General features: G+C 43.8%; 1 long non-coding RNA gene across 1 annotated transcript in view; it reads left to right on the top strand.

Moving 5' to 3' along the window:
* LOC128351612 (uncharacterized) overlaps window positions 1–21,838 on the top strand; it is a 69,662-nt gene extending 47,824 nt beyond the window's left edge. The window contains exon 3 of the long non-coding RNA XR_008319907.1: window positions 21,629–21,838. This is a non-coding gene — a long non-coding RNA (uncharacterized LOC128351612). The remainder of the gene's footprint in view (window positions 1–21,628) is intronic.
* Window positions 21,839–22,633: the final 795 nt, after the last annotated feature.

Raw genomic sequence — 22,633 nt, 5'->3', positions numbered from 1 at the left:
AGATTTCAAAAAGCCCCACACCACCTGGAAAAGCTCTGCTGGATGACATGACGAGGAGGCAATGGTGATGGGGAAAACCTGTTTTCCACTAGAGTCCATTAGCCTCTGAGGTGAACCATTTCAATAGGTTTCCCCACCCTTACAGAGGGCTGTAGCCACTGAAAATCTAAATCTCAAAAGGAAGTGACCCAACCACGATAAAGGCATAGATGACACACACCCCACTTTCAGATCACCATCCTAGTCCTACCCAGTTGAGAAAACCAAATCTAGAGTGTGCCCCAATTCATATTGGAGCAGCCCCATGGTTTTTTTTGTGACCATGAAGTCCCAAGCTGCCCCAAACAAGAAATGAACTTTGGGGATTTCATAATGCTCACATCAAAAAAGAGATGAGCATTGTGTCTTCTCTGCTTGGACTTAAAATCTGAGCCAGAGGAGAATATCTAGCATACCCATTCACATCAAATGCCCGCCCCATTCTCTCCCCTCCCCTCCTGCAAGATTTACCTGTATGGGCAGGAGCAGTTCCAGCTGTAGGAAGCAGAGTGATTTTAGTTTAGAAAAAAGACGACTGCGGGGAGACGTGCTAGAGGTCTATAAAATCATGCATGGTGTGGAGAAAGTGGATAGAGAGAAATTCTTCTCCCTCTCACATAACACTAGAACCAAGGGTCATCCCATGAAATTGATTGCCAGGAAATTTAGGACCGACAAACGGATGTACTTTTTCACACAATGCATAATCAACTTGTGGAATTCTCTGCCACAAGATGTGGTGACCCCTAACAACCTGGATGGTTGTTAGAGGGGTTTTAAGATGGTTGTTTAAGAGGGGTTTGGATAACTTCATGGAGGAGAGGTCTATCAACGGCTACTAGTTGGAGGGCTGTGGGCCACCTCCAGCCTCAAAGGCAGGATGCCTCTGAGTACCAGTTGCAGGGGAGTAATGGCAGGAGAGAGGGCATGCCCTCAACTCCTTCCTGTAGGCTTCCAGTGGCATCTGGTGGGCCACTGTGTGAAACAGGATGCTGGACTAGATGGGCCTTGGGCCTGATCCAGCAAGGCTGTTCTTATGTTCTTATGATCTTATTTCTTCCTCCAGACTGTCCTTAGAGAATCCTGGTGGGGTGTGGGGCCTGGGCAAATCAGCCAGTGCAGGGCCCCTTTCTAGTTAATTTAGTTAACTAAGTTAATTCTAGTTGATTTTTTCTAGTTAATTTTAATAGCAGCAGCAACAAGAGTGGGGCCCAGGTAGTTGCCCTGCTTGCCTTGCCTCAAGCACAGCCCTATCTCCCCACCCTCAGAATGCTTTCTATAACAGGAAGAAGGGCTACCTGCTTACCTTTAAAAGGCAGTATTGATTGAAGCAGACCCCCATATCAACCTTGGAATATTCCAATTTCACAAGAGCACTCAAGGCAACGCAAACCAGTATGTATATCATATGTGGTATGTTTGTATAAATATTGAATAATCATTAATATATTTAGCACTTAGAGCCAAAGTCCTTCACTGTGTTCACTGAAATCAGCAGCTTCAGCCAAAGCCCATCATCAGTGTCTCTGGTGTAAATGCTTTGAAGTAAATGTTGCTTTATACAGCAGAGAGAGACCAGAAATTTAATGCATGGATTAAAGGCATGGAAGTTCACATTCAGCTGCCAGCACTTTTGGGCAAGGCTGGATATGGAATTGAACAGTGTCTGTAAAACTGGGATAAAATTGGTTATCCCAACCCATTCAGCAACTAATGTACAAGACTGTGTGTGTATGCAAAGTTTAACTAAATTCACTGGAAAATAATTGGGCTTTAAGATTTTTCTTTTGCTTAGTTGTCTCACAGAAGAGATTTCTTTACACTCGGGTCAGATCAAATGTGAGGAGAATCATCTTCTGGATGATTCAGCCCAAGTGTTAATGGAAAAGCTCAGGCAAATTGAGTTCTTACCTCGGGTGTAGCTGTTCAGGAAAGCAGCCTGGTGGTGACCACCTGAACCTCTTGGGCCTGAACATCTCAGAGAAGTTCCAAGTTATTTTACCTGCAACTTTACCAACTTCTGGCCTGTCTCATCAAAGATACCATCAGGAACCTATTGTACAACCATGAAGTGCAATATTCCAGGCTAAGGCATTTCACATTTAAATTTTCAACTCTTCAGAGGAAATAAGACTGGTGTAGCAGCCACCTAATGGCATAGCAGGGAAATGACTTGACTAGCAAGCCAGAGGTTGCCGGTTTGAACGCCCACTGGTATGTTTCCCAGACTATGGAATACCTACAGGTGAAACTCGGAAAATTAGAATATCGTGCAAAAGTCCATTAATTTCAGTAATGCAAATTAAAAGGTGAAACTGATATATGAGACAGACGCATTACATGCAAAGCGAGATAAGTCAAGCCTTAATTTGTTATAATTGTGATGATCATGGCGTACAGCTCATGAAAACCCCAAATCCACAATCCCAGAAAATTAGAATATTACATGGAACCAAGAAGACAAGGATTGTAGAATAGAACAATATCGGACCTCTGAAAAGTATACAGTGTACTGTGCTTGATTGGCCAGCAAACTCGCCTGACCTGACCCCATAGAGAATCTATGGGGCATTGCCAAGAGAAGGATGAGAGACTTGAGACCAAACAATGCAGAAGAGCTGAAGGCCGCTAATGAAGCATCCTGGTCTTCCATAACACCTCATCAGTGCCACAGGCTGATAGCATCCATGCCATGCCGCATTGAGGCAGTAATTGCTGCAAAAGGGGCCCAAACCAAGTACTGAATACATATGCATGCTTATACTTTTCAGAGGTCCGATATTGTTCTATTCTTCAATCCTTGTCTTCTTGGTTCCATGTAATATTCTAATTTTCTGGGATTGTGGATTTGGGGTTTTCATGAGCTGTACACCATGATCATCACAATTATAACAAATTAAGGCTTGACTTATCTCGCTTTGCATGTAATGTGTCTGTCTCATATATCAGTTTCACCTTTTAATTTGCATTACTGAAATTAATGGACTTTTGCACAATATTCTAATTTTCCAAGTTTCACCTGTATATTGGGCAGTAGAGATATAGGAAGATGCTGAAAGGCATCATCTCATACTGCGCGGGAGATGGCAATGGTAAACCCCTCCTGTATTCTGCCAAAGATAACCACAGGGCTCTGTGGTCGCCAGGAGTCGACACTGACTTGACGGCACACTTTACTTTTAGGGATAAAAACTTGACCCTGAATCTCATTGGAACAGGTTTTCTACTAGAGACGTGCATAAAACATTTTTCCTGATTCAGTTCAAGTTAGAACTGGTCCCCTGGTTCAAGTACTGGTTTGGTCGAGCAGACCTGTGGTTCAGTTAGAGCTCAAACCATGCTTGAGTCTGTTCTAAAAGGTTCAGCCATGCGGAATAATGAGGGCTTTGCCACTTGTGGGGAATTGTGGGCCATCTTGAATCCCCATTATACTCTATGGCAGAAATCATCATCATCATCATTACCCAGTGAGGCACTAGCTTGGCGTGGTTGTGAGGCTTGTGTGCTCTGAGGAAGGTGAGAGCTATGCCAGAGGTCCAACCATACAGGACAGGTCTCACCAGAGGAGCCACACAAAGAGTGCCTTTCCATCAACAATATGGTGAGATGTAACTTTAATAAATCTATACCGGATCGGTCGTTGCCTGGGTCAATAAGGACAGCGCCAGGTGCTGGAGTCCCTGGACACCTGGTGGCAAGTGGGCAACAGGACTCAGGATTTTCAGTTGAGCAACCAGGGCTGGAGACTGCAAGGTTACTGGAAGAAACGTCGCTTAACCAAAAAAAATATACAAAAAATGACAACAAGGAAATAATGATCTGCTATTACAAGTCTAGTCCAACTAGAAGAGGTTATTTAAAAAGAATGTACCAAATTTGGAAAGAGAAGCATCCAGATACAGAAATAATAGAACAAAGGCTAGCAGACCAGAGAGGATTCATAATAAGAAATAAAGTATTCACAGGAGTAGAGCTGGAAGAACTGCAAAGAGCAACACGGGCTCAAGTTATGGAAGAAGAATTACCACCAACTGAAGAAGTTGCTCAGGCGCAGGTGGAGGAGGTGTTGGAAATTGAGGATGCCACTGTTGCTGAACTGTTTCAAAATCAAAACCAGGCAACCTCTCCTTTGCCTTCACCTCAAAAACCCAAATGCCATTTAACAGAAAAGCAACAAGAACTAAAGCAAAAAATAACTGAGCACATGAATCAAGCAACCACCAGGGTTTGACTTCCAGCTCTAAAAACAGTTGCCAAAAAACAACTTGCTCAGGCATTAAAAGGTGTCAATGCTGCACTTGCAGAAATAACAACCAAGAATTTGCAAGAAACAAACCAACTAATGTACAGTGCAGCAACAATAACAACACAAGAGATGGGGTATAAGATCAGTGGACCTGTAAAAAAAGAAAGGAGTACATCACCTAAATGGAAGATTAGATTAGAAAATAAAATCTCCAGGCTTAGATCAGATGCTAGTAAACTGAAAGATATGAAAGACAAGAAGCTGAAGAATGAAAACACCAAACAGTATCTGATCCAAAAATACCATCCAGATTCAAGGAAAATTAGAGAAGTCCTGGAAATAATAAAACAGCAAATAACAGCAATGTCAAATAAGATTAGCAGATACGAATCCAGAATTACACAACACAGGCAGAATCTCCAATTCCAGTCGAATCAGAGACGTTTCTACCAAAGCATAAAAGGAGAAACTGCAAGAAACATAGAAACACCAAAAAAAGAAGAATCAGTGCAATTCTGGGGGAAATTATGGAACAATCCAATAGATTATAATAAAAAAGCAGGCCGGATGAAAGAGGTCAAAAAATGTAACCAACAAATGCAAGATCTAATAAGTGAAAGAGCAAAGAAAATTAAAAATTGGACTGCTCCAGGCGACGATGAACTGCATGGCTTTTGGCTTAAACACCTAAAAACCTTCATAAACAACTATCAGAACAGTTTAATCACATTTTGCAAGGAGGTGATATTGAACAATGGCTAACAACTGGGAAAACTCATCTCATCATGAAAGACCCAGCCAAAGGTGCAGTTCCAAGTAATTATAGACCGATAACCTGCCTGCCAAACATGTTCAAATTATTAACTGGAATAATAGCAGATGAAGTGATGCAACACTTATTAACTAACAAACAGCTTCCAGTTGAACAGAAAGGAAATTGCCCGAACACCAGAGGCACAAAAGAGCAGCTGCTGATTGACAAAATGATTTTAGAAAAAGGCAAGAGAAGAACAACAAATCTAAGTGTTGCATGGATTGACTACAAGAAAGCCTTTGATTCATTGCCTCACACATGGATACTAAAATGTTTAGAAACAACTGGTGTCAGCAAAAACATTGAGATATTTATTTTAAAAGGCAATGAGCATGTGGAGTACACAGTTAACAATCAATGGCTAGACACTTGGACAGGTTAGCATTAGAAGAGGTATTTTCCAAGGGGACTCACTATCCCCTCTATTGTTGTAATCACCATGACCCCACTTTCACAAATACTAAACAAAACAGGCCTCAGATACCAAACATCTAAAACATCAAGTAAAATCAACCATCTGCTGAACTCGGACGATCTGAAGTTGTATGGAAAGTCCCAGTCAGAAATCGAATCACTGCTAAACACTGTCCATATATTCAGTAGCGATATATCAATGGAGTTTGGACTAGACAAGTGTGCTCCATTAATAATGAAGAGAGGGAAAATAAGAAAAACAGAAGGAATAGAACTGCCGAATGGAAGCAAGATCAAGAACCTGGAAGAGAAAGAACATTACAAATACTTGGGCATTCTCCAGGCGGATAACATTGCACACACTGAAATTAAAAGAAATATTGGAAGTGAATACATCAGGAGAGTTAGAAAGATCCTCAAGTCCAAACTCAATGGTGGGAACACCATACAAGCCATAAACACTTGGGCTATACCTGTTATCAGATACACTGCAGGAATAATAGACTGGACCCAGGCAGATCTAGAGACGCTAGATCGTAAGACCAGGAAAATAATGACCATCAATCATGCTCTGCACCCCCGCTGTGATGTAGATAGGCTATACCTCCCTCGCAACTCAGGTGGAAGAGGAATGCTGCAAGTCCATCAAACTGTAGAGGAGGAGAAAAGAGACCTTGAAGAATATATCGAGGACAGTGAAGAAGATGCACTGAAAATGGTCAATAACACGGTAACTGTTGAAATAACTGTTCAACACCAATGAAACAAAGCAGGCCTACAAGAAAGAACAAGTCAAGAACTGAGCAGAAAAATGGAAAAATAAGCTGCTGCATGGTCAATATTTGCACAATAGAAGTGGAAAATCAGACATCACCAAGACCTGGCAATGGCTTAAGAATGGAAACTTGAAGAAAGAAACAGAGGGTTTAATACTGGCTGCACAAGAACAGGCACTAAGAACAAATGCAATAAGAGCAAAAGTCGAAAAGTCAATAAACAGCAAGTGCCGCTTTTGTAAAGAAGCAGATGAAACCGAGGACCCCCTAATCAGCTGTTGTAAAAAGATCGCACAGACTGACTACAAACATAGGCATGACAAGGTAGCAGGGATGATACACTGGAACATCTGCAAAAAATACAAGCTACCTGTAGCCAAATATTGGTGGGACCATACAATTGAAAAAGCAGAAGAAAATGAAGATGTAAAAATATTATGGGACTTCCGACTACAAACAGACAAACATCTGCCCCACAGTACACCAGATATAACTGTAGTCGAGAAGAAAGAAAAACAAGTTAAAGTAATCGACATAGCAATACCAGCAGAATAGAAGAAAAAGAAATAGAAAAAATCACCAAATACAAAGATCTACAAATTGAAATTGAAAGGCTGTGGCAGAAAAAGACCAAAATAATCCCAGTGGTAATTGGCGCCCTGGGTGCAGTACCAAAAGTTCTTGAAGAGCACCTCAACACCATAGGGGCCACAGAAATCACCATCAGCCAATTACAAAAAGAAACTTTACTGGGAACAGCCTATATTCTGCGACGATATCTATAACAACAGCAACAACATTGACAATAAAATTCAGCCATCCCAGGTCCTTGGGAAGGACTCGATGTCTGGATAAAACAAACCAGTCAATAACACCTGTCTGACTGTGTAAATAAATAAATAATAAATAAATATAAAGCAGGAATCTAGCACTAACATTACCAAACACAGGAAACATACACACAAAAATCCTTTAATATCAACTGAGTGCCCTACTGCCTTGCGGGTTGGGTGGTATGCAGCACCCATGGTGCCCTGCCACCCAACCCGCTTTGGAGTACCTTGGTGTTCTGCTATACAAAATAGAAACCACAAACTACAGGAAAAACACAAATCTAACCAAAGCTTCAAGAAACCACAAACCAAACAACAAAATACAACAAACTACAATCCTGACCAAGACTCAGCAAGCCACAAACTTACCCACACACACCGCAAACCAAGACAGCTACAAACCATAAACCAAAATTAAACAAACTAAAAACACAATCCCCACAAAAGCAAACTTTGAAAACAAAACACCACAAACAAAGTTTAAATTAGTTTAAAACAACATACCTACTGAGAAGTCTTCTTTCTTTTCTTCATGCATGCTAAAATAAAAATAATTCCACCTCAGACTGGCAGGCCACCACAGGTTTGCTGAGAGCCTGAAAAGCTGACAGATACGTGATGGCACAAAACCACTGACTCATCACTTATGGTACCACAACTCTTTACTCAGGATTCTACAGGTGTGTGCAGGTATTAGTGTGCACACTGCTAACTAGGAAGAAGCAAGCAAGCAAGCAAACAAGTAAACAAGCAAGCAAGCAAATATATAGTGCATTAAAAAAACATTAACTATTTACAATGCAGGCTCCTAGTGTCTGTTAGGGTTGTGCGGTGTCCCCCCCCCCCCGTTTTGTTTTTGGCCCAAATCCAAAACACCCCCATTTTGTTCTTTGTTTGAAATCTACCACTCCGAAATACCCCAATTTTGTTCTTTTTTCAAAATTGCAAAATCTGAATCCGATACATTTTGCATTTTAAAAAATGGACCTGGGGCAAAACTAGTGGGTGGGAGTGGTAGTGCCCAATGGGTGGAAGCTACCACCCAAATTTCAGAGGAATTGGGCAAAGGGCTGTTTTTTGGGTGAATTTTTGAAGTTTTAAGATTTTTCCCATAGGGAATAATGGAGGTTTCAGCAAATGTATAGCTTCACATAGGGGAGAAAGGGGTGGCCCAGAGCAGAGTAGGATGGGTGTTAGTGCCCAGGGGGGGCAAGGAAGCTGCCAGAATTATTTCAAAGGAATTGGGAAGAGGGCTGATTTTTAAAGATTTAATGGAGTTCACACCTCTTTAAAGTTCTTCCCCATAGGAAATGATGGAGGTTTCAGGTGGCCCAGAGCGAGTGGTGGTGCAGAGCACATAGGGTGCCAAACACCCCCATGGGTTCCTAACCCATGTGGTACTGGGTTCTGTTGTTTCTGAGATGTTTTGAGTGTAGATTCAGATTCTCTGGTAGCATATGAGAGTGGATTCATGGTTTGTCACTGAATATCTCATATGCTACCAGAGAATCTACACTCAGAACACCTCAGTAACAACAGAACTCAGCATCCCATGGGTTAGCAACCCATGGGGGTGGTTGGCACCCTATGTGCACTACACCACCACTTGCTCCTGGCCACCCCAGTGCCCCCCAGGTGGAGTTATGGGTCTTCTGAAACCTCTGTTATTCCCTGTAGGGGGGGACCTTAAAGACGCGCAAACTTTAACAGTTTCTAAGAAATCAGCCCTTTACCACATTCCTTTGGAATCTGGGTTGTGGCAGGCTCCCCTTGGGGCACTGCCACCCAACCCACTGTTTTCCTGCTTAGGTCCCCTTTCTGCCCTGAATCTGCCCCAAAGACATGTAAACCTCAGAAATTCTTTAAAAATCAACCCTTTTCCCAATTCCTTTGGAATCAGGGTGGCAGAAGGCACCCATTGGGGCACTATCACCTGACCCACTCTTCTGCCCCCAAAGCCCCCTTTCTGACCCAAATCCACCCCAAATAACATCAATATCACTCATCAACAACAACAGCAGAGCTTTGCAAAGAACCAGGCAGATTTCCAAAGGTCATGCACATCCACATCCCCCCACCCCCGAAATGCAATTGATCTACACACAACAGTGTGAAACAACAAGCATAAAATGCACACTGCCCCACGCAGTGTGATCACTGCCCCATTGGCCAATGAGGGTATATGCACACTGCCCCACTGGCCAATGAGGGTAAATTTTACCCTTAAATTTCCTTAAAATGAATAAGGAGGCAATTGCTGGCCAATCTGTAGGCTGGAAGGGCCGGAAATTAAAACAGATGTCAAAACTCAAAATGGAGACAGAAGGAGAAAGACTTTTTGTGATTGCAAAATAGAGTTCCAAAACAGCTGAAACAACAAAACGTTTTGTATCCGAAACAGGGACGTTTTGTTTCGGCTACAAAATTTTCTGTTTTGAGCATTGGGTGTTTTGTTTTGGCTACAAAACAGTCAAAATGGCCTGTTTTGTTCACAAAATGTTTTGTATCTGAAACAAAACGCACACCCCTAGTTTGTGTGCTGTGCTCCACCACGGCCTCCATGTACTGCTGAGTACTGCTGAGCTGGGACTTCAGTTGGTCAGCATCACAGGCACTGCCAGTGGGTTGTGTGCATGCATGACTGCATGTACATATACATATACATATACATATACATATACATATACATATACATATACATATAAGACTGCCAGCTTACCCTTCCTCTTCACTATCTGAGGACGGGGGCATGACATCAATGGTGTAGTTTGTGATGATGTCATCTACCTCATTCAAGATGGTGGACACATGATCGCTTGAGGCATAACTGGGCTAAAGTGTGAACTGCCTAACCAATTTGAACCAAATTTGCTACAGCTGTAGGAACATTTAGGGATGACTTAAGGGCATAGTTTGTGATTATATCATCCACCTTGATTCAAGATGGTGGATGTGTGAACATTTGAGGCATGGGGGCTAACTTGTGGACCGCCTAACCAATTTGGACCAAATTTGGTGCAGTTGTAGTGAGTGACACAAAGGCATATCTCAATGGCACCGTTTGTGATGATGTCATCTACCCAATTCCAGATGGCAGAGGAGGCACAGGAGGCCTAACTTGTGGACTGCCTAACTGATTTGAACAAATTTGCTACAGATGTAGGGACACATAAAGGCATCTGTACTGCATAGCTTGTGATGATGTCATCCACCCCAATTCAAGATGGCAGATGCATTTGGACCAAATTTGGTCCCATTGTAGGGACACATAGGGACACCTCAAAGGCACAGTTTGTGATTATGTCATCCACCCCACTTCAGGATGGCAGTTGCGTGAACATTTGAGGCACCACTGGGCTAACTTGTGAACTGCCTAACCTGTTTGGACCAAATTTAGTCCAGTTGTAGGCAGAGTGAAAAGAAAATAGATAGATTCATTCTTACCAAAACTACTTGTTAAAACCATTTGAGAGTGTAAAGAGGCATATCAATGAGCCTGATCCACAGAAACAGTATACTTTGATGTTCAGAAAGCTTAGTCCACCAAAGTTCCTTAAGAAGGAACAGGTCCTTTTATGGTTAAAAGACAAGCAACAGAGTGTAGCAGTAACGAATGTAAACAGTGGGGCTCTTTCAAAGTCAGTATTAGGAAGGGATAGAGGAGACAAATATCCCTCAGTACTTAGGGACAAGAGTCAGCTGCAATTGACCACCGTTCCTTAGTTCATGATGTCTTAGGAGGCCTGACACCCTTTATGCTTTATGTTTACTGTGGCAAAATACATGTGGGAAAATGATGTACTCATGTAAAATGGTGACAGCATGTAAAGTGACTGCCATGTAAAATCTGAATTGTCTTTGATTGGTAGTAAATTCAGGTCAGGCAAAAGGAAAGATTTAGCACCATACATATTTCATATTTCATTTATGGAATTCACTGCTGCAGGATGGGGTTGCCATGATGTTTTTTTTTTTTTGTTTTTTTTTAAATTAGTTAAATCAATGGAGGGTTACCGCAAGAATGGAATCTCCATATTCAGAAGCAATAGACCTGTCATTATCAGATGTTTAGGACAAACAGCCGTGCTTGTTATCCATCCAGAGGCATCTGGCTGGCCACTGTCAGGGTGGGGGGAGCAGGGGAGAGAGAGAGGCCAGATAGGCCATTGATCTGATCAGAGGTGCACCTAGGTAATTTTGGAGTCTGGATCTCTGGGTCTGATCGAGTAAGCCATTTGCTATGTTTGGCAATGATGCATTTTCATTGCAAATGTACTAGATGAGTAAAAGGTCAATGAAGCATAATAATTAGAAATAAAAATGTATTGTTATTCACTGTGTCTTTCATTTTAAAGATAGTATATCATAAAATAAAACATAAAATGTTGCTCCAATATGGTAACACTGCTTTGCAAGTGTTTCATGAATTTTAAAATGCTATGTTATAATTTGAAAACAAAACAAAAAAGTCTTGATAAGCTTTTTAAAATGCTTTATTTTTCATGTATTTTTAAATACATTCTAAAGCCTTTCAGTAACTGAGAGAAAGAGCTGTGTGTTATTTGTGTCAGAGGAACTTGGTCTTTAAATATAGATAAAGCCAGCTTTGTTCATTGGGGGATTCTAATTCTTAATCTTTCCTTCCCAACTTCAGTTGTACAACATATAACTAATCTGACATCTGAAGAGGCTACCAGGGGAAATATAGCTCAGTACATGATATAAACAAACAGGATGCACCAACATATTAAAAGCACTGGAGAAGTGTAAAAATCTTCAGTCTTAAGTTTTTCATGGATACAGAAGAAGATATAGTCATTTCAGTGGCTGCTCTTTAGAAATTGGAGCAACAGGGATTAATGTTTTATGTGTAACACAACATCTGAGAGGAAAAATCTTTACTCAAGTGCAATATAAGGAAATGGAGCTATTTCTGAAATATCACAATTATGAAGGTTCATGTCAGAGACCTTCACTATTATTCAAGTGGGGGCCACTTTGGCAAAAATCCTTCAAGGTGAGAGCCATTTCCCACTGTGCAGACCTCCGCATAGCTCTGCACTTTCCTCAGTGCTGGGAGGGCACTTTAAGAGAAATGGAGCCATCTCTTAAGAGCTCTAGGAGGAAAGTGCTGGGAAGGGCTACACTCCCTTGTGCTCTGCACATGCATCCAAGATGGTGCAGGGGCTCAAGAGGGCTCAATTTCCCTTAAATAGAACTCTAGAGTTCTGACCCTGCACAATAAGTATCTCTGTCTTATCTGGATTCAGTTTCAGTTTATTCTCCCTCATCCAGCCCATTACTGCTTCCAGGCAAGCATTTAGGGAAGTTATGCCATCTCCTGAAGAAGTTGACATGGAGACATAGATCTGGGTGTCATCAGCATACTGATAACACCCTGCTCCAAATTCCCTGATGATCTCTCCCAGCGGTTTCATGTTGATGTTAAAGAGCATTGGAGAAAGTATGGAGCCTTGGGGGACACAATACTTAAGCTCAGATTTCAAAGAGCCACACAGTCTCCAATCAACATCATCTTGAATCTGTCTGAGAGGTTGGAGCGGAACCACTGTAAAACAGTGCCTCCCACCCCCAACACTCTCAGACGTTCCAGAAGGATACTATGGTTGATAGTATTGAAAGCTGCTGAGAGATCCAAAAGGACCAACAGAGTCACACTTCCTCCATCAATTCCCAATTGGAGATCATCCAACCGAGGCAGTCTCCACCCCATAGCCTGCCCGAAAGCCAGTTTGAAATGGGTCTAGAATCAGTTTCCTCCAAGACTGCCTGGAGCTGAGAGGCCACCACCCTCTCAATTAGTTTGCCCAGCCATGGGAGGTTGGAAACAGGCCTATAGTTGCTCAACTCTGAGGGATCTAATGCAGGCTTCTTAAGAATAGGTCTAATAATTGCCTCCTTAAGACAAGGAGGCATCCTGCCCTCCCTCAGAGAAGCATTTATGATTTCTACCAGGCCTCCTACAATAGCCTCCCTGCTAGATAGAACAAGCCATGTTGGACAAGGGTCAAGAGAACAAGTGATAGGCCTCACTGTTCTGAGCAGCTTGACCATGTCCTCAGGAGTCACAAACTGAAACCGATCCAGTTGAACCACATGAGAGGAGTTGCTGGACACCTCCAGTTCAGACATAGAATTAATTGTGGAGTCTCCATCTAAGTTGGCCCGAATCTGAGAGACTTTCTCTGCAAAAAATTCTTTAAACACATCACAGTGGGTAATTGATGGCTCCAAATTCTGATTCAAGGAAGGGGGGCACATACAAGCCTCACATACAAGCCTCATTACAAGCCTCATCACATACAAGCCTCACATACAAGGGGGGCACATACAAGCCTCACCTCACAACCCTGAACAACTCCGCTGGACTTGAACTCGCAGATGCAATATGGGCAGAAAAGAACCGCTTCTTTGTCGCACGTATCACCTGAGCATAGATCTTCAAATGTGCTCTATGTCGTAATCTGTCGGATTCGAGTCAGGTCTTTCTCCACTTGCGCTCCAGTCGCCTACCTTGCCGCTTCAGCCCCCGTAGATCTTCCATATGCCAAGGGGCCTGTTTTGAAGCAGGTTGGAGGGGATGTTTAGGAGCAATTGTGTCTACTGCCCTGGTGAGGATGTTATTCCAGTTTTTCACCAGGGCATCAACAGGATCACCAGCAAAGCCAACATTAAATTCCTCCAAGGCTTCTTGGAATCCTGTTGGATCCAATAACCTCTTTGGGCAGACGATTCTAATAGGCCCCTTGCCCCTGAAGAGATGGAAAGTGGTTGTAAGCCTAACCTTAACCAGATGGTGGTCCGTCCATGACAATGGGGAAATCACAGGAGTCCCCACCCACTGAACACCACCCTGATCAGAGTAAAAGACCAAATCAAGCTTGTGACCTGCAATGTGTGTCGGTCTGGAGACCACTTGGGATAGGCCCATAGTTGTCATCGTTGCTATGAACTCCTGAGCTGCCCTGGACAAATTGGTCCTGAAATGAACATTGAAGTTCCCCAGCATGAAAACTCATGGAGACTCCAACGTGTGTTTCATGACAAAGTCCGTGAGCTCCATAAGGAGTTTTGTCAGGCAGCGGGGTGATCGGTACACCAACAGAAGTCCCAATCAATCCCTGGTCCCCAGACTTAGGTACACACATTCAATATGTTCAGATACCTCTACAGGGACCCTGGTCAGGTAGACGTTATTCTTATAGACCACAGCCACTCCACCTCCCCACCCACATCCCCTCACCTGCTCCTCTACAGAATACCCTGGAGGAAGAAGCTGGGACCAGACTGGGCCACCAGCCTCCCCCAACCAAGTCTCAGATACACACCAGGTCAGCCCCTTCATCCATAATCAAATCATGGATGAGTTCAAGTTTATTTTGGACCGACCTGGCATTGCAGAGGAGCAAGGTAAGGCTATGTGGGTTGTTGGCAGTGCTCCCCAAGGTCTCAGAGCTGGCAGGACAGCTGGAAGGGGAAACAGTTATTAAATTTCTGACTACCCTTCCCCTGGAATGGCCTGCTGACCTGCCAACGTTAGTTCTTCTATTCCCCACCACCACCGGAATAGCTTCCCCACATTTAATGAAAGCGCCCCCTGTCTCCCCATCTCTAGACCAGGTCTGCACAACTCAAATGCTCTGGTGGGCCGGAACCATCCACAACTTGGTGTGTAGGGGCCGAGGTCAATTTTTAGCATATTATTAAAATTAAAAATATCATTAGCTACTTGTAGATCTATTCCCCCTGTCAATGTACCCATAGTTTCAACCAAGGATAGTGGCCAGAATATAGGTCCTGTCCCTGCTCAATGAGTGGGGCCCCTAAAGTGCATGCCAGCCCCAAACAAATGCCAAGTCCTCTCCTCTCCCTAAATTGTTGTTGCTTTCAGGTTGCAATGCTAGGCATGCTCTGATGTGAGTAAGCCTCACTAGGCACACCAGGGAGCATACTTCTGAGAAATCTTGCACAGGATGGCACTTTAAGGCAGTTTCCAGCTCCTATGTTATTGCAGGATACCTGGGGGCCAGAAAAATAGTCACTGTGGGCCGAATCTGGCCCCCGGGGCCTTATGTTGTGCAGGCCTCCTCTAGATGAACCCAAACACATTACAACTACTTCGACCCAATCTCACCAACAGTGAAGTGAGCAAGAATTTTCTCTAGCTGTTCAAGTTAGTATGTTGGCCCCAGCCCTCAGTCCCACCTCCAAAGGCCACCTCCAAAGGCTGGCCCCCTTTGGCGGCCTGCGCCAGTGGCTGCACCTCTGGCTGCAGCCCACTCTAATAAATGCAAAGATCTCAGAAGCCCAATGGGTGTGCCTCACACCCACACTAATCAGGCAGTTTGGCCAGGTGCAGAATATATATGAACCCATGAGTTCAGTGTCTGATAGCAAACAGGCTACAACAAGGAGGACAAGAGCAAAGAAAAAGCCTTAGCCAGATCCTTCCCCACCCAGAGGAGAGTGGAGCGTAGAAGCCAGATAAGAACTCCTTACCCCCACAGCCATTTTCCAGTCACCCTTCTGGCTGCCTCTGGCTGCAGCCCACTCTAATAGGCATCATCATCATCATCATCATCATCATCATTATTACATTTATATCCCGCTCTTCCGGCATATCCATTTAGGAAATCCATTCAGGCATATCCTCCCTAAATACCTGTCTGGAAGCAGTAATGGGCTGGATGAAGAGAATAAACTGAAGCTGAATCCAGATAAGTCGGGAGTACTTATTGTGCTGGGTCAGAACTCTAGAGACGATTTTGATCTCCCTGTTCTAGATGGGATCACACTTCCCCAAAAGGAATAGGTTCACAGTCTGGGAGTACTTCTGGATTCACACCTCTCCCTGGTTTCTCAGGTTGAGGCGCTGGCCAGGGGTGCTTTCTATCCGCTCCGGCTGATACGCCAGATGCGCCTGTTTCTCGAGATCAATGACCTCAAAACAGTGGTACATATGTTGGTAACCTCCAGACTTGACTTCTGCAATGCGCTCTATGTGGGGCTGCCTCATAGTCCAGAAACTTCAGCTGGTTCAGAATGCGGCAGCCAGGTTGGTCTCTGAGTCATCTTGGAGAGACCATGTTACTCCTTTACTGATGGATTTACAGTGGTTGCCAATAGATTACTGGGCAAAATACAAAGTGCTAGTTATAAAGCCCTAAACGGCTTAGGCCCTGGGTATTTAAGAGATTGTCTTCTTCACTACGAGCCCCACCGTCCATTGAGGTCATCTGAGGAGGTCCGTCTCCAGTTACTGCCAACCCGTTTGGTGGCTATGGGCCTTCTTGGTCACTGCCCCGTGATTGTGGAATGTGCTCCCTGCTGAGATACGATCCTCCCCATCTCTGACAATTTTCAAAAAACACCTGAAAACCCATCTTTTTGCCCAAGCTTTCTCAACTTCCTAACTTTTTAGGTTTTAATTTCTGGTTTATTTTTAAATTGTTAAATTGTTTTTAGTTTTTGTATATGTTTTTAACTTTTTTATGCTATTGTTAACCACCCAGAGATGAAAGTTTGGGGTGGTGTACAAATTAGATAGATAGATAGATAGATAGATAGATAGATAGATAGATAGATAGGGGAGATAGATTAAGACCTACATGCCTGTTTGCTAGCTATATACAGTTTGCTAAATATATACAGAAAGGGGGAAGGGGAGAAAATGGAAGTATCTCCCTCAGGTGAGAGAATGAAACCTAAGACTATCAGTTTAACAAAGGGGAAGAAGAGTAGAGAAAGCAGTCAGAGCACAGATTCCCTTGCTCACTTGCTCTGCCCCAGTGGTCAGTAGAGTTGCTGGTGCTAGGAGTCGATGTCATCAGGAGCGGCATCTCCAACACCCCTTCTCATCATCTCATGCACTGATCTACAACTCCCATCTTCTCTTGAAGAATCTGGAACTGGTCTCTTGGTAGTGGCTTATCATGTCCTGAATTGGGCAGTACTTCAGCTTCACTTGCCCACTCTTTTGTGCCTCTCAAACATAGTGGTGCTTTGCATCTATGTGCTGTGTCCAAGACAGAGAGCCTGTTCTCATGCACAGCCTAACCCAGGCTAGAGAAGCCCAGCCTGGGTTAGGCCACATGTGAGAACTGCCAGGGTCGGGCCTGATCCCAGCAGGACAGCACCACCTAGCCTGGCTCCTAGTTGGGGTTAATGGAGCAAGTGCTCCTTTAACTTGGGCTTCCTGCTCATGTGTCTCCTTAAGCTATGATCAGCTTGAGGAGAAACAGAGACAAGTGCCTAGAGCAGGCCTGCTCAACTTAGGCCCCCCAGCTGTTTTTGGACTACAACTCCCATAATCCCCAGCCACGGTGGCCAATAGCCAGGGATTATAGGAGTTGTAGGCCAACATCTGCAGGAGGGCTGAAGTTGAGCAGCCCTGACCTAGAGTGTTTGTCTCCTGAGGAAATCCCCCATTGCACTGCACTCAGCGTGCGGTGCATAGTGGGATACCTGGAGGCAAGGACACGTCATCCCGACTCTCCAAGAATGGATTGTGTGGGAGCACGGACAGTGCTCCCAGCAACATTTGCCAGTCATCTGGGGGAAGGTGAATGAAGTGAAGCCTTCTCCCACCTGCCTAGCCCCCCCTCTGCCCCACACCTCCCACCCACCCATTTGTGTGAATAACTTCATAGTCTTTTCCATCAGAGAGAGTTGGATGTACCCTTGGTTGTCCTCAAAAATCTCAGTTAGCTTTGGCTCCTCATTTCCAAAGTCTATCAGTAACTTGTCTAGCCATGTGACTTCTTGACATACTTGGCCAGCTGATACAAACTCTGCTTCTGTGATTGAAAGTGCAACAATTGACTGCTTCTGGTTAGTCCAACTGATGGCTCCACCTCAACAGAAAAGCAGGTATTTGCTTGTGGACTTGCAGTTCTGCCTTTGGCCCAATCATCTGCATCCATGTATCCCACTAATCTGGGGTTGCTGCTTGTTTGTATCAAGAGTTTGCAATGTGCTTTCAATACCCTTTAAGTATCTTCCCAGCTTTTTGACTGTGGTCCAGTCATTCTTGGTGGGTACACTTACTCTTCTGTTTAGACTGTTGTCTGGCAATGGCTCACTGCCCTGATGTTTCTTCAAGAAGTTTATCTCCATTGGTGTACTGACCTCATTGGTTTCTGTCAGTTTCAGGCATTCTCGGAGATCCATTATCTTCTGTTTATGTTTGAGAAGGTAACTTCCATCCTCTTCTTTCTATTTGAATGCCAAGATAATAGGAAATGCTTCCAAGTTATTTCACTTCTACCTCTTTGTTCAAGTGTTCCACAGTCTTTTGACTGTCTTGTTTCTTTTCATAGCAAATAATCAACATGAGTTAAAATGTAAGTCTGTCTGTCATTTTTAAATCTCGAGTATAGGCAGGGGTCAGCCTTTCCTTGCATGAACCCCTCCTTCAGTAACATCTGGCTCAGCTTTTCAGTCCATGCTCTAGCAGCTTGCTTTAAGTCATATATATTTTTCTGGAGTTTGCATACAAGCTTCTCTTTTCCAGGTTCTTCAGATCTTGGGGGCTTCTCCATGTAGATGTCTTCCTCTATATTTCCATGCAGAAATTCAGTTTTCACATCTAAGTGATCAACCTGCATCTTTCTTGCTGCTGCTATGCTAAGAAGTGCTCTCACTGAAGTACACTTCATGACAGGTGCAAATGTCTCATCATAGTCTTCACTATACAGGTGAAACTCGGAAAATTAGAATATCGTGCAAAAGTCCATTAATTTCAGTAGTGCAAATTAAAAGGTGAAACTGATATATGAGACAGACGCATTACATGCAAAGCGAGATAAGTCAAGCCTTAATTTGTTATAATTGTGATGATCATGGCGTACAGCTCATGAAAACCCCAAATCTCAAATCTCAGAAAATTAGAATATTACATGGAACCAAGAAGACAAGGATTGAAGAATAGAACAATATCGGACCTCTGAAAAGTATACAGTGTACTGTGCTTGATTGGCCAGCAAACCCGCCTGACCTGACCCCATAGAGAATCTATGGGGCATTGCCAAGAGAAGGATGAGAGACATGAGACCAAACAATGCAGAAGAGCTGAAGGCCGCTAATGAAGCATCCTGGTCTTCCATAATACCTCATCAGTGCCACAGGCTGATAGCATCCATGCCACGCCGCATTGAGGCAGTAATTGCTGCAAAAGGGGCCCAAACCAAGTACTGAATACATATGCATGCTTATACTTTTCAGAGCATGTATGCGCAAATGGCCTCTGCAAGGTCGTTGGTAATGCCAGGCCTCACAGAGGCCTTGCATGCATAGCGGCCGCCATTTTGGCCACCACGCCGTTTTTAGCAAGGCCTGAATGGTCCGAAAAATGGGCCTAAAAGGCTCAAGGTGTGCATTTTGAAGGCCGGCAGGGGGAGGAGGAACCTCTGCGCACCCACCCCCCACCGCCACCTTGATGATTATTGTAAAGGGAATTATTTTTTAAAAGTATTTAAAATTTGCAAACACTGCCCCCTGGACCAGACCAGTGGTGGTGGTGGGGGGGGCGGGGGTTCGAGAGGTGACAAACCGAACTGGCCCGGTTCCGTTCGAGGCCATACTGGCCTCGAACCAAACTGGGCCAGACAATTCTGTGCACATCCCTAGTCTATCATAGAGATGCCCAGCAACCCCTCTTGTAGGATTGAATTGGATCATTTTCAGTTTGTTACTTCTGAAGACGTGGACAAACTGCTTTGGACTGTACACCCCACCACCTGCTCTCTTGACCCTTATCCAACTTGGCTTATTTCATCTGATAGTCATATTATCAGAGAGGGTCTGGTAGATATCATAAATGCTTTGCTGAGGAAGGGAAGGATGCCTGCTTGTTTTAAGGAGGCTATTATTAGACCTTATTTGAAGAAACCTGCTTCGGATCCCTCAGAGTTAGCTAATTACAGACCTGTTTCTAATCTTCCTTGGTTGGGCAAGGTGATTGAGCGAGTGGTTGCGTCTCAGATCCAGGCAGTTCTGGATGACGCAGATTATTTCGATCCTTTCCAGACTGCCTTTCGGGTGGGCTGTGGGGTTGAGACTGCCTTGGTCAGCCTGATGGATGATCTCCAACTGGCTATCAACAGAGGAAGTGTGACTCTGCTGATCCTTTTGGATCTCTCGGCAGCTTTTGATACCATTGACTGCTGGGTCGCCTGAAGAAGGTGGGATTAGGTGGCACTGTTTTACAGTGGTTCCATTCCCACCTCTCTGGCAGATTCCAGATGGTGTCACTTGGAGACTATTGCTCTGGAAAGTGAGAACTAAAGTGTGGGGTTCCACAAGGCTCTATACTGTCTCCAGTGCTTTTTAACATCTACATGAAACCGCTGGGAGAGATCGTCAGGAAGCTTGGTCTGGGATGCTATCAATATGCTGATGACACTCAGATCTATTTTTCTATACCAACTTCATCAGGAAATGGCATGACCCCCTAAATGCCTGCCTGGAGTTACACCCTAAATGCCTAGTGGGTTACACCCCCCACTAAAAGATCCGGTTCGTAGTCAGGAAGTGTTCCTGGATCCCAAACTCTCCTTGGTCTCAGGTTGAGGCTGTGGCCAGGAGTGCTTTTTATCAGCTTCAGCTGATACACCAAATATGTCCATTCTTGGAGACCAGTGACTTTAAAATGGTGGTACATATGCTGGTAACGTCTAGGCTTGACTACTGTAATGCACTCCACATGGGGCTGCCTTTGTACATAGTTCGGAAACTACAATTGGTACAGAATGCGGCAGCCAGACTGGTCTGTGGGTTTACCCGAAAGGACCATATAACGCCAATTCTAAAAGAACTGCACTGTCTGCTGATATGTTTCCGAATGAAATACAGTGGTCCCTCTACTTACGAAATTAATCCGTTCTGAATGCACATTTGTAAGTCGAAAAATTCGTAAGTCGAAAAGCGGTTTCCCATAGGAATGCATTGGGAACGGATTAATGCATTCCAGAGCCTAGAAAAAAGACCCAGACCCCCAGTAAGGCTTGCAAACTGCACAGGAACATTTCTTTTCAAGAATAAACAGGCAGTAAACAGGCAGGCAAGTCAAGGAAACCGCATGTAAAATTCGTAAGTCGAGGAAACCCCATCTAAAAATTTGTAAGTCGAGGAAACCCCATCTAAAAATTTGTAAGTCGAAAAAACCGCATCTAAAACCGGATCTAAAACTGCCGTTTGTAACTCGAAAAATACTTATGTCGAGTAGTTTGTAAGTTGAGGGACCACTGTACAAAGTGCTAGTTATTACCTATAATGCCCTTAATGGCTTTGGTTCTGGGTATTTAAGAGAGCGCCTTTTCTGTTGTGAACCCTGTCGCCTATTAAGATCATCTGGAGAGCTCCGATTACAGTTGCCGCAAACTCGTTTGGTGACGACTCGGAACTGGGCCTTTTCTGTGGCTGCCTTTGGGCTTTGGAACATGCTCCCTGCTGAAATAAGAGCATCTCCTTCTCTGTTTGCTTTTAGGAAGACCCTGAAGACGACGTACCTGTTTTCCCAGGCCTTCAACTGAGAATCAATTATTTAAATTTTAATATGTTATTAATGTGACTTAATCTTTTTATGAATTTTAAGTGTGTTATGTTTTATGTTTTTAATTCTGTACACCGCCTAGAGATTTTTATACTAGGTGGTATATAAGTTAGTTAAATAAATGAATGAATAAATAAATAAATAAATAAATAAATAAATAAATAAATATCACCCGCTTGCTTGTCTCTTTTGTGGGTTGGGTGGTAGGTAGCACTCATCGTGCCCTACCACCCAACCCACTTTGCTGTTTCTAGGAGCAATGGGGTGTTTTGTGTTCCCCATTATTCCCTATGGCTGAAACACTCAAAACGGACTCGAAACCTCTTGAATGTTTTGACAGATCATTTTGCGGATTGTGTATTTCATTTGCAGCTCAAAACAAAATGAAACACAATTTTGATGGCCATTTGGAAATTCAATGCATCCCATGGCCATTTGGAAGAAACAATTGCATTACAGTGGGCATTCCCAGTCATTCATTTTAGGATGTCCTGACACTAATCCACTATAGAACTTGCATGCTGATGGTCCCATTTCAAATCCTTGGCAGCATCTCCAGGTAGGTCTGGGAAAGAGTCCTGCCTGAAGCCATGGAGAGCCCCTGTCAGTCAATGTAGAGAATACTGAGCTAAATGGACCAATGGTCTGACTCAATATAAGGCAGCTTCTTATCAGGGGTGTAGCTATAGTAGAGCAGAAGGGTTCAAAGAACCCAGTTCCTGAGGGCACCCCAGCTCCACCCCTCCCTATTTTCTTCATTATGCCCCTCCCTCTATGGGGCTGCCAGAGAGAGGGGAGCACGGGCCCCCTATCCCCTAGCTACGCCCCTGCTTCCTATGACCCTAAGACAGGAAGAATGGTAATAAACAGTTGTAATAGCAAGAGCAGCACATTATTTCCATGTAGTTTTTAAAGGGTTTTTAAAAAGACCCTTAAGAT

This window comes from Hemicordylus capensis, chromosome 3, assembly GCF_027244095.1.
Source record: "Hemicordylus capensis ecotype Gifberg chromosome 3, rHemCap1.1.pri, whole genome shotgun sequence".
NCBI classification, from domain to species: Eukaryota; Metazoa; Chordata; class Lepidosauria; order Squamata; family Cordylidae; genus Hemicordylus; species Hemicordylus capensis.
The sequence above is the reverse complement of the archived record's forward strand: the minus strand, read 5'-3'. Positions and strand labels throughout refer to the sequence as shown.